Below are 12,768 nucleotides of genomic sequence, written 5' to 3' on the forward strand. Positions count from 1 at the left end.
AATGGCCGCCTCTATTAAGATATTTCTTACGTTGCCTCCCCAACTTGACCATCCTCATCCCTCATGTTCCCATATCCCACACCCTCCTTTTTACCACCCCACCCCCAGTTTACAGGAAGCCTACCCAGTGTGATCCAGGCTTCCCTCTTAGGGTCCTCCTTGTAACCTAGATTCTCTAAGGCTGTCAGTTGTAGCCTGGTTATCCTTTGCTTTACATCTGCTATCCACTTATGAGTGAGTATGTTTATCTTTGTGGGTATCAGTTACCTCACTCAGAATGATTTTTTTCTAGTTTTATTCATTTGCCTTCAAATTTCCTGATATCATTTTTTTACCACAGTAATATTCCATTATATAAATGTATTGCATTTACTTTATTCATTCTTTGGTTGAGGGGCATTTAGGTTGATCCAGGTTATGGTAATTAGGAATGATGCTGATGTAAACATAGTTGAGCAAGTGTCCTTGTGGTATGATTGAGCAACCCTTGGGTATATACCCAAGAGTGGTATCATTGGGTCGTTGATTCTCAGTTTTCTGAGAAACCGTCATACTGATTTCCAAAGTGGCTGTAGAAGTTTGCACTCCCACCAAAAGTGGAGGAGTGAGTGTCCCCCATGCTTTACATCCTCTCGAACATAAGCTGTCATCAGTGATTTTGATTTGAGCCATTCTGACAGGTGTAAGATGGTGTCTCAGAATTGTTTTGATTTGCATTTCCCAGAAGGCTAAGGATGTTAAGCAATTCCTTAAATGTCTTTTGGCCATTTGAAATTCTTATGTTGAGAATTCTCTGTTTAGATATGTAACCCATTTTTTATAATTTTTTATTTTAAAATTTAATTTATTTTGCATATCAGCCACAGATTCCCTTGTCCTCCCCTCTCCCGACCCCTGCCTTCTCCCCAACCCACCCTCCATTCCCATCTCCTCCAGGGCAAAGACTCCCCTGGGGATTGAGTTCAACCTGGTAGATTCAGTCCAGGCAGGTCCAGTCCCCTCCTCCCAGGCTGAGCCAAGTGTCCCTGCATAAGCCCCAGGTTCCAAACAGCCAGCTCATGCACTGAGGACAGATCCCAGTCCCACTGCCTGGATGCCTCCCAAACAGATCAAGCTAATCAACTGTCTCACTTACCCAGAGGGCCTGATCCAGTTGGGGGCTCCTCAGCTATTGGTTCATAGTTCATGTGTTTCCTTTCGTTTGGCTATTTGTCCCTGTACTTTTTCCAATCTTGGTCTCAACAATTCTCGCTCATACAAACCCTCCTCTTTCTCGCCAATTGGACTCCTGGAGCTCCACCTGGGGCCTGGCCATAGATCTCTGCATCCAGTTCCCTCAGTCATTGGATGAGATTACTAGCACGACAATTAGGGTGTTTGGCCATCCTATCACCAGAGTAGGTCAGTTCGGGCTTTCTCTCAACCATTGCCAGTAGTCTATTGTTGAGGTATCTTTGTGGATTTCTGTGGACCTCTCGAGAAGAACAAGAAATAAGAGACCATGATAAATGAAGACCAGATGAGAATAGGAAGAAGCAAAGTGTAGCCCATTTTTTAACTGGATAATTTGGTGTTTTGGTGTCTAGTTTCTTGAATTCTTTATATATTTTGGAGATCAGCCCTCTGTCAGATGTGGGATTGATGAAGACATTTTTTCCATTCTATAGAATGCTATTTTGTCTTATTGAACATGTCCTTTGCCTTACAGAAGATTTTCAGTTTCAGAAGGTCTATTTATTAATTGTTGATCTCAGTGACTGTACTACTGGTCTAATATTCAGAAAGTAGTGTCCTGTGCCAATGTGTTCCCACTTACTCTTCCATCAGGTTGAGTGTAATTGGATTTCTGTTAAGGTATTTGACCCAATTGGATTTGAGTTTTGTTCATAATGATAGATACAGATCTATTTGCATTCTTCTACAGGTTGATATCCAGTCATGCCAGTATAATTTGTTGAAGTTGCTTGTTTTTTTCCATTGTAAAATTTTGGCTTTTTTGTCAAAACTTGGGGTCTTTGATTTTATTCCATTGATGCATATGTCTGTTTTACCATCAATACCAAACTATTTTTATTACTATAGCTCTATAGTAGAGCTTGAAGTCAGGGATTGTGATGCCTGCAGAGGTGACTTTATTATACAGGACTGTTTTAGCTATCCTGGGTTTTTTGTTTTTCCATATGAAGTTTAGTATTGTTCTTTCCAGGTATGTGAAGAATTAATTGTGTTGGAATTTTGATGGGGATTACATTGAATCTGTAGATTGATTTTCATAAGATTTCCATTTTTTACTATGGTAATCCTACCTATTCAAGAACATGGGGAGATCTTTCCATTTTCTGACATCTTCAATTTTTCTTCAAAGATTTAAAGTTCTGGTCATACAAGTCTTTTACTTGCTTGCTTGGAGTTACTTCATGATATTTTATGTTATTTGTGGCTATTATAAAGGATGTTGGAGGTACAGTAGTGGTGCATGCCTTTAACCTGAGCACTGGGAAGACAGAGCCAGGTGGATCTCAGTGAGTTCGAGGCCAACCTGGTCTACAGAGTGAATGCCAGGAAAGGCGCAAAGCTACACAGAGAAACCCTGTCTCAAAAAACAAAAAAAAAACAAAACAAAAAAAAGATGTCATTTTTCTGATTTCTTTCTCAGCCCATTTATCATTTGTATATAGGAGAGCTACTGATTTTTTTAGTTAATCTTGTATCCTGCCACATTATTATCTAAGGTGTTTATAAGCTGTAGGAGTTCTCTGGGAGAATTTTTGGGGTCACTTATGTAGAATATTATATCATCTGCAAATACAAAAAGTTTGACTTCTTCCTTTCCAATTTGTAGCCCTTGATCTCCTTTTGCTGTCTTATTGCTCCAGCTAGAATTTTGAGTACTATATTGAATAGATATTGAGAGTGGACAGCCTTTTCTTGTTCCTCATTTTTATGGAATCACTTTGAATGTCTATCCATTTAACTTGACGTTGGCTGCCAGCTTGCTATATATTGTTTTTTATTATGTTTGGTATGTTCCTTGTATCCCTGATTTCTCCAAGACTTTTATCATGAAGGGGTGTTGGATTTTGTCAAAGGCTTTATCAGCATCTAATGAGATGATTATATGGTTTTTCTTTTCATTTCTTTATTTGGTGTATTACATTGACAGTTTTTTGTACATTAAACTACACATGCATGTGGTGGTATTTTACTTGTACTGAAATGTGATTTTAATTGTATATTAATAAATAAAGTTGCCTGGGGGTCAGAGCTATTAGAGCCATACCAAGTGTGTGGCGGCTGTGGCGTACGCCTTTAAGGACCTGGAGGGCGGTACATACAGGCAGTGACGAGGCAGTCACGTGTTTGGGTTTACAACCAATGAGAAGGCAGAACAGCTAGACTATATAAAGACATACACACGGGAAGTAGGTCCCTTTCGGAGAGCTCTCTTGACTGAAGAGGATCACTGAAGCAGGAAGGGTGAGGCTCTTAGCTCTGACCTCTTAGCTTTCTTCTCTGAATCGGCTCTGTGTTTCTTATTTAATAAGACGGTTGGTTACATCTACATTTGGCACCCAAAGTGACAAGAATCCATTAAAAACCGCTTAACTTGGCTTGGCGGAGGGTCTGGTTTCCCGCCAGGGTGGCTGGCAGGTCCAGTTTCCCGCCAGGGCAGCCGACAGGTCTGGTTTCCCGCCAGGGCAGCTGGCTCCCTAGCCCGGGCCCAGGTCGGCTTGGCCTCAGGCTGGACTAACCTTGAGCTACTTGCTTAAAGCCGGTGCTACAAACAACTCAGGCCTGCCCTGCCGAACAGGGCCCCTGCCTATAAAGCCAACGCACGTGGTTGGAGCTTAAGGTAGCCAGAGCCAAGGCTTGACAAGGCTCAAGCTGGAACACATGGCTGGATTCAAGCTCTTAGGCAGAACTTGCGGCTACTGTTCTTGCGTGTTCTCTCTCTCTCTCTCTCTCTCTCTCTCTCTCTCTCTCTCTCTCTCTCTCTGGATTCACACCTCGGACACTAGGTGGCTGTTTTGAAATTCCCTCAGATTGGTACTGTTCTACGAGGACTTGGTAAGTCACTTAACATATCAGATATTTTAAAGGAAACTATTTAAAAGAGAATTTTTTTTCCACATTAAAAAAAAATTGGTTTTCTGTGTACATTGGAAGAAAATTGGGCTTTGTTTGCAATTTTAGGCAGTCTGACAATGGAACAGCTATATGAGAAGATTAATGTTGATCGAATTATGCATTTTATTACTATGCTTATCCTCATTTTACTATTTAAAAAGATAGTCAATTTAAGTGTCAGGGTGACAGCTTTAGAAAAACTTGTTAAACCTGTAAAAACTCAGACAGAAGAAACTAACAGTGAAGTTGCTTCAAGATTGGATCATAGGGTTACAGAAAGAAAGTCTGTTTTCACACAGTCACCCTTGGTTTGTCCAGTAACCGTACAGCAGTTGCCTGATCAAATGACTACACAAAATATTTGGGCTCCAATTGAAATGTTAGATTTACAAAGGTTTAAGGAGGCAATAGTATCTTATGGCATGCATTCCCCATATGTAAAGCAAATGTTAAACTCTTGGTCAACATATAATAGGATTGTACCACAGGACTGGCGGGAGCTGGCACAAGCTGTTCTTGAACCCAGTCAAAGGCTTCAGTGGCTAACTTGGTTCAAGGATGAAGCTAAAAACATAGAAAAACAGTGGAGGGATAAAGGAATACAAGTCTGCCAGGATCAGCTTATTGTAGAAGGTCAATATGCTTCAGCACAAACACAATATTTATATGATGTCCAAACCCTAATTTTATGTCGAACAGCAGCCTTGAATGCATGGGACAGAGTTGAGGAACCAGGAAAAAAAACTGAGTCATTTACAAAGGTTGTACAAGGCCCAAAAGAATCTTTCACAGATTTTTTACAAAGACTGGCTTCAGCAGTAAGGAGAATGGTCCCGGATTCAGAAGCTAGTAAGATAATAATTGAATCTTTGGCCTTTGAGAATGCAAATGCAGCATGCAAAACAATAATCAGGCCATTAAAAGCAAGATCTGCACGTTTGGAAGATTGGATTAGAGACACGGTTAATGTTGAAGCTCATGAGCATGATGATACGTGGGTAGGAGAAGCAATTTCAAAAGGTTTGAGCAATGTTAGATGTTTTGGATGTGGAAAGCAAGGACATTTGAAAAGGGACTGTAAACAGGTCATTTCTAGAAACAATGTTTCTTCAAGGAACAATGGCAACAGAATGTCCCTTCCTTCTGGAGTATGCAGAAAGTGTGGTAAGGGAAAACACTGGACCAAGGAATGTAGATCAACAAGGGACAGACAGGGTAATCCTTTGCCTCAGTCTTCGGGAAATTCCCAGAGGGGCCTCATGCAGGCCCCAATAGCAAATCCAGTTCAAACCTTTCCTGCAGTCATAGAGGAAACCCCTACTCAGAGCAATTAAATAACCAAATGCCTATTGGAATAAATCATGCTGGTCAGGAGGATGAAACAGAGAGAATAGAAAATTCAGGAGAAAACATAAAGAAAATTTTTTGGCAAACTTCTATTAGTGAACAAAGACCAAAATTATCGATAAAAATAAATGGTGTTTTGTTGTCTGGTCTGGTAGACACAGGTGCGGACGTTACCATAATTGCACCAGAATTTTGGAATCCAACTTGGCCTCTTCAGGAGGTAAATGTTCAACTGTTAGGAATTGGGACATTATCTCAGGTGAAACAGAGTGCAAGATGGCTTGAATGTATAGGTCCAGAAGGACAGAGAGGAAAATTGAAACCATATGTAGCTAATATAGCTCTGAACCTGTGGGGTCGAGACTTGTTGCAACAATGGAATACTCAGATTAATATGCCTCCAATCTCAGAAACAAATCATAAACTAGCACATGTTTCTGAGAGAAATATTAGAAGGCATTATTCTGAGTGGTCACCAGCCATCCATATTATACAAGAACAGGGCACAACAACTAATGATCTTCCAAAAACAACAACAGCTCTACCTTTAAAATGGTTAACAGACAAGCCTATATGGGTCCAGCAATGGCCTTTAACAACAGAGAAACTCCAGCCTTTAGAAGAGCTGGTAGAAGAACAGTTAAATGCTCAGCATATTGAGGAATCAACCAGCCCTTGGAATTCTCCTGTATTTGTTATTAAGAAGAAATCTGGTAAATGGAGAATGGTAACAGACCTTAGAGCAATTAACAAAGTAATTCAGCCAATGGGCTCTCTATAATCTGGAATTCCTTTGCCTACTCTGTTACCAAAAGGATGGCCTCTCATAGTTATTGATTTAAAAGACTGTTTCTTTTCAATACCCTTACAAGACAGAGAAAGATTTGCTTTCACAGTGCCTACTTATAATAATTCTCAACCGGTTAAAAGATTTCAGTGGAGGGTCCTCCCACAGGGAATGTTGAATAGCCCAACTCTGTGCCAATATTTTGCACAACAGCCATTGGAAGTGACACGTAAAAAATTTCCCAAATCTATAATTTATCATTATATGGATGATATTTTACTAGCTGATTAAAATGCAGATACTTTAGAAAGAATGTTTGAAAAAGTAAAGAAAATTTTGCCTTGCTGGGGATTACAAATTGCTCCTGAAAAAGTACAAAGAGGAGATTCTATTAATTATTTAGGATATAAAATAGAGCTACAGAAAATTAGACCCCAAAAGGTGCAAATTAGGAGAGATAGACTATAGACTCTTAATGACTTTCAAAGATTATTTGGAGATATTTCTCATCTAAGAACTATTGTTGGGGTAAAAAATGATGAACTGCATAATTTGTTCAAAACCTTAGAAGGTGACAAGGACTTAAATAGTCCAAGAGAATTATGGAGCTGAGAAAGAATTGGCCTTGGTAGAAAAGAAAGTACATGAAGGGCACGTGGATCGTATTGACCCAAAGCTGGATTGCATTTTGATTATTTTACCTTGTAGGCATTCTCCTACAGGAAGATTAATGCAGAGGGAAGATATTAGAATGGATATTTTTACCAAATAAACCAAATAAAAAATTAAAAACTTATGTGGAAAAAAATCTCTGACTTGATTTGGAAAGGAAATTTGAGACTTTGTCAATTAGCAGGATAGACCCAGCAGAAATTGTCGTACCTTTAACTAAGGAGGACATTGAAAAATTATGGACAGAAAGTGAACCTTGGCAAAGAGCTTGCAGTAATTTTTTGGGAGAAATTAACAGCAAATATCCCAAAAGCGATAGAATTGATCTTATAGAGAGAGCTGATTGGATCTTGCCTTGAATTGTACAGGAAAAGCCCATATCTGGAGTTCGTACATTTTATACAGATGCCAACAAACAAGGAAAGGCAGGTTACAAATCAGAAAATTTAAGTAAAGTGGTTCAAAGTCCTTATAATTCAGTTCAAAAATCAGAAATGTATGCTATTCTGTTGGTATTAATGGATTTTTCAGAAATCTCAACATAGTTACTGACTCTCAGTATGCTGAAAGAGTAGTATTACATATTGAGACCGCAGAATTTATCCATGATGCTTCAGAATTAACTTCACTATTTATTCGATTACAAGATACAATCAGGAAAAGAAGTCATCCTTTATATATAACTCACAATTGATCCCATACTGGTCTGCCAGGCCCTCTAGCACAAGGCAATGATGAAATTGATAAGTTATTAATAGGAAATGTGCTGGAGGCCTCAGAATTTCATAAAAAACATCATGTAAATAGTAAAGGTTTAAAAAAGGATTTTTCCATAACCTGGCAACAAGCCAAAGAAATAGTAAAGAAATGTCCTACTTGTTCCTTCTACAATCAAACACCATTACCACCAGGATGTAACCCAAAGGGTACTCAAAGGAATGAAATCTGGCAGATGGACGTGTTTCACTTTGCAGAATTTGGAAAACTGAAATATGTACACCACACTATCGATACTTATTCAGGATTTCAGTGGGCAACTGCTTTGAGTTCTGAAAAAGCTGATTCTGTAATCACTCATTTGCTAGAAGTTATGGCCATCATGGGTATACCTGCACAAATCAAAACTGATAATGCTCCATCATATGTCTCTGTTAAAATGAAACAATTTTTCGCTTATTACAATATAAAGTATACTACCAGGCATACCACATAATCCTACAGGTCAAGCAGTTATAGAAAGATCAAACAGAACTCTAAAGGATATGCTAAATAAACAGAAATCGGTAACAAAAACCCCCAGAAACAGACTGCATAATGCTTTATTAACTTTGAATTTTCTTAATGCCAATGAGAAAGGAACAACAGCTGCAGAGAGACATTGGATAATAAAAAAAACTACAGAATTAAATCAACCTATATACTTTAAGGATGTGCTGACCTCAGAATGGAAACCAGGGTATGTGTTACATTGGAGATGATGTTTTGTTTTTGTTTCTACAGGAGAAGATAAGTTGTGGGTACCATCAAAATTGATAAAGGTTCGATTTGAACAAGAGAAACCTCTTAATTAGAGGAGGTGATAGTTCATCAACCAGCATGAACATCCAATTTAAACTAACTTATACCAGTAACACATGTCTTTTCATTTAATCAGATAATAACTTGCCAAAAAGGAACATCCCCAAAATTAGTCTTGGGGAAAGGTTTTTGTTTTTGTCTTTTAGGAGAATGAAGGTTAAGGAATCTGAAGAACACTGGACAAATGAGACAACTGAAGAAAAGGGACAAATCATCTATCCCAGGAAACAGAGTGAAATGGCATATGGGTACATATTATCTAAAAAATTTTATGTCTTCCTAAAGGTTTGTTTCTGCTTTTCTCTAAAAATTTAACACTATTGTTCTTCTAATAGTCCCAGTTCAATTAAAATTTAAAGCTGACTTTAGAGTTGGAGAATGGCTCTCTCCTTCTTTAAACTCAAGCATGTTGTTAAAAGGAAAATGCAAAACTCCCTGTATCATGCCAGAATAAAAGAGCCATCTTCTGCTATGGGACAGGAGAAAAGCCAAATTAATTAAGGGACTATTCTATTACTAATCTCAACTCTTGATCCTATTCTGATTCTTTAAAACTTTTCTTAAAGTATAAATTTTATATCAAAATTTACAAGATTAATATATATAGATATATATACATTTTAAACTTTGTTAAGATATGAATGGTCATATAGAGTACTAACTAATTCTAGAAAAAAAAGGCTTCAATTAGCTGCATATATATGTCTTTGTGTTCGAGTCTCTTATCAGTTTTCTGCAGGAAATCACGGCCAGGCCTAACATCAACTGAAGTCTCCAGGAAGAGTTGGGGCCCCACAACAACAACAATTTCACGTGGACAATAATAACATCATTAACCTGACAAATATCATCTACAGATCAGCTTTGAACTACAAGGTGCTCAGAGCAATTTTGAGATGACTAGCTGAGATGATCCAGTCTCAAAGACTACTTGAATAAGGACTTGAGATAAACCCTGAACTTTGGCATTATACACAGACTGGATAATGAAGGATATAGTTACCTTTCCTAGAATTTGACAATTAACCTAAAATTTTTCTTTTCAGGATAAAGATACCTTTGCCCATACCCAGCAGGAAGCAATTTCAAGAATACAACGCCCACATTCCCAAAGAGGTGGTGTGGGACGGGTGGTTTTTTTTATCTTTTAATGGGTTTTTGTTCTGGGATAATTTTCATTGATTAGGGGGGTTGGTTACAAGTTGTTGTCAAGGGTTAGGAAAAAGGCTAAGCAAAGGAGATTAGATTTAAGGTTCTTGTTTAAAAAAAAAAAGAGAAAGAAAGAAGAAGAAAAAGACAATTACTAGTTTTAAATACTTTACATTGGATTGGATTGGTTTATATTGTATACAAATTATATATATTGAAATTGATATTGTTAGAAAATGCTTTATGTATATTTCTAATTGTAATGTTCATTTAACAATGTAATGCAATTTTCTGATCCTTGAATGTTATTATTACCGACTATTAGGATATAAAGAAATGAAAGTTAGTAGTTAGACATTACAATAGAACTTGTAGTCATATTAGATATGTTTTAAAAATTGAGCAGATATATTTTAGACAGGTCATCTTCAAACCCTTCAGAGATCTACAGAATATGGCATTTAAAATGTTTTAATAACTTAGAAAATTTTTCTTTTTTGTTATGATTATGAGACATGTCGGCTCCTGGCAGTACCAATCTACTTCAGAGAAAATATGGGTATTGAAGAAACTGCATATGGAGTTAACTTTCATTGTGGCAAAAGTTAGCCACTGGACAACAAAGTATCCTCAAATCAACTGCTGACAAAATGGACAGACAGGACATGAAACAAAGGACTACTGATTCTTGCCAAAACAAGTGTGGTTATGGCTTTATCAAAAGGCATCTTCAGAGGCCAGGACAATATGGCACCATCCCTGAAGTGGCCTTCGCAATTCGGAAAAGGTACAGTGCCCTTTTCTTCGAAGGCAGCTGAACAGGCAGTGGGCCAATGGCTTCTGATGTGCAATGGAACAGCAGCTGAAACAATTATTCTTGAAGAGTAACTAAGCTCACGTCTCTCAATAGTAGACTGGCATTTGATAGAGGGATGTGGAGAAGAACGGGATGCTGAGATGAAGCCATACATACACAGACAAGAAGAATGGACAGCTGAATTCAAAAACCATCAACAATTTCCAGAATTTAAAATCCTGAATCATGACACGACACTAGTGGAATTCAGGTGTTTCTAGTACATGGACTGCTCTCACCCAATGTGAGGTTGAACTGTTGACCTTGTGTACATCCTACTTCACAAATGAGTCTGTCAGATATGCTAAGCCTATAGGCTGAAGATGATGCCCCAGCATTGCGGAGAAAAATCAGGTGACTGTCCAGGCAGCTGGCTGTTTCTGTCAACTCACAAATTTTTTGGAAGTTGCTTGCATGCACTTTCTGTTTTTATTTTTGTTAGCTAATATTATTTCCTTCTTGGGTCTCTGAGGGAGTTGAAGATTAGTTAGTTATAGTTGAAGGTTAGTTAGTTGTAGTTGAAGATTAATTAGGATAGAAAGTGAATTAGATACATTTTGGACTTAACAAAATAGGACAGATAATGAAATTATTTTCTCTGAATTTGTCAAATACAAATGGACTAGACATTGTTTAGACATTTATTACTTGTATATATTGTATATAGTCATTGTACTTTTGTATATAGTTTTTCTTTTGTTAGTTATAACCTTTTTCCTTTTTATTAAAATAGAAAAGGGGAAATGTGGTGGTATTTTACTTGTACTGAAATGTGATTTTAATTGTATGTTAATAAATAAAGTTGCCTGGGGGTCAGAGCTATTAGAGCCATACCAAGTGCGTGGCGGCTGTGGCGCACGCCTTTAAGGACCTGGAGGGCAGTACATACAGGCAGTGACGAGGCAGTCACGTGTTTGCTTTACAACCAATGAGAAGGCAGAACAGCTAGACTATATAAAGACATACACACAGGAAGTAGGTCCCTTTCGGAGAGCTCTCTTGACTGAAGAGGATCGCTGAAGCAGGAAGGGTGAGGCTCTTAGCTCTGACCTCTTGGCTTTCTTCTCTGAATCAGCTCTGTGTTTCTTATTTAATAAGACAGTTGGTTACATCTACACATGCATTTCTGAAACAAAGCCTATTTGGTGGATGAATTTTATGTGGTTTTGGATTCAGTTTTCCAGTATTTTATTGAGTATTTTTGCATCAGTGTTCATTAGGGAGATTGGTCTGTAATTCTCTTTCTTTGTTGTGTCTTTGTGTGGTATAGGTATCAGGGTAACTGTAGCCTCAAAAAGTGTCTGGCAATATTCCCTATGTTTCTATTGTGTGAAACAATTTGAGGAGTATTGGTCTTAACTCTTCTTTGAAATTCTGGTAGAATTTTGTGCTGAAAAAATCTGGCCCTGAGCTTTTTTGTTTGGGAGACTATTGATGACTGTTTCTATTTTCTTAGGGGTTATAGTTCTATTCAAGTTATTTATCTGATCTTGATTTAATTTAATATGTGTTACCTATCCAGAAAATTGTTCATTTCTTTTAGATTTTCCAATTTTTTGTAGTATAGGTTTTTGAAGTATGAATATAGCTGAAGTTTTTCTGGTCCCGCCCAGCTCCCATGCCCTGTGGTCCTGCAGCTGCTCAGACACAAGTAAATACACAGAACTTACATTATTTTTAAACTATGGTCATGGCAGGCTTCTTTCTAGCTAGCTCTTATCTCTTAAATTAACCCATTTCTATAAATCTATACTCTGCCACGTGGCTTATGACTTGCAGTATCTTTACATTTGCTTCTCCTGGCGGTGGCTAGCAGTGTCTCCTCTGCTCTACGCCTTTATCTCTTTTTAGTTAGAATGTCCTGCCTAACCTTACTCTGCCTCACCATTGGCCAAATAGATTTATTTCTCAACCAATCAGAGCAACACATATTCACAGCATACAGAACTTTATCATTGATCATATGACTTAATGAATCTATGGATTTCTCCAGTGTCTGTTGTTATGACCCCCTTTTCATTTCTGATTTTGTTAATTTCGATATACTCTCTCTGCTTTTTGATTAGTTTGCATATGGGTTTGTCTACCTTGTTGACTCTCAAAGAAGCAATTCTTTGTTTCATTGATTCATTGTATTGAGCTCTTTGTTTCTATTTTGTTGATTTCAGCCCTCACTTTGATTGTTTCCTGTCATCTACACCTCCAGGGTGAGGATGATTCTTTTCGTTCTAGGGCCTTCAGGTGTGCTGTT

This window comes from Peromyscus californicus, unplaced genomic scaffold (genome assembly GCF_007827085.1).
Source record: "Peromyscus californicus insignis strain IS unplaced genomic scaffold, ASM782708v3 Scaffold_4__1_contigs__length_199733344, whole genome shotgun sequence".
In the NCBI taxonomy this organism is placed as follows: Eukaryota; Metazoa; Chordata; class Mammalia; order Rodentia; family Cricetidae; genus Peromyscus; species Peromyscus californicus.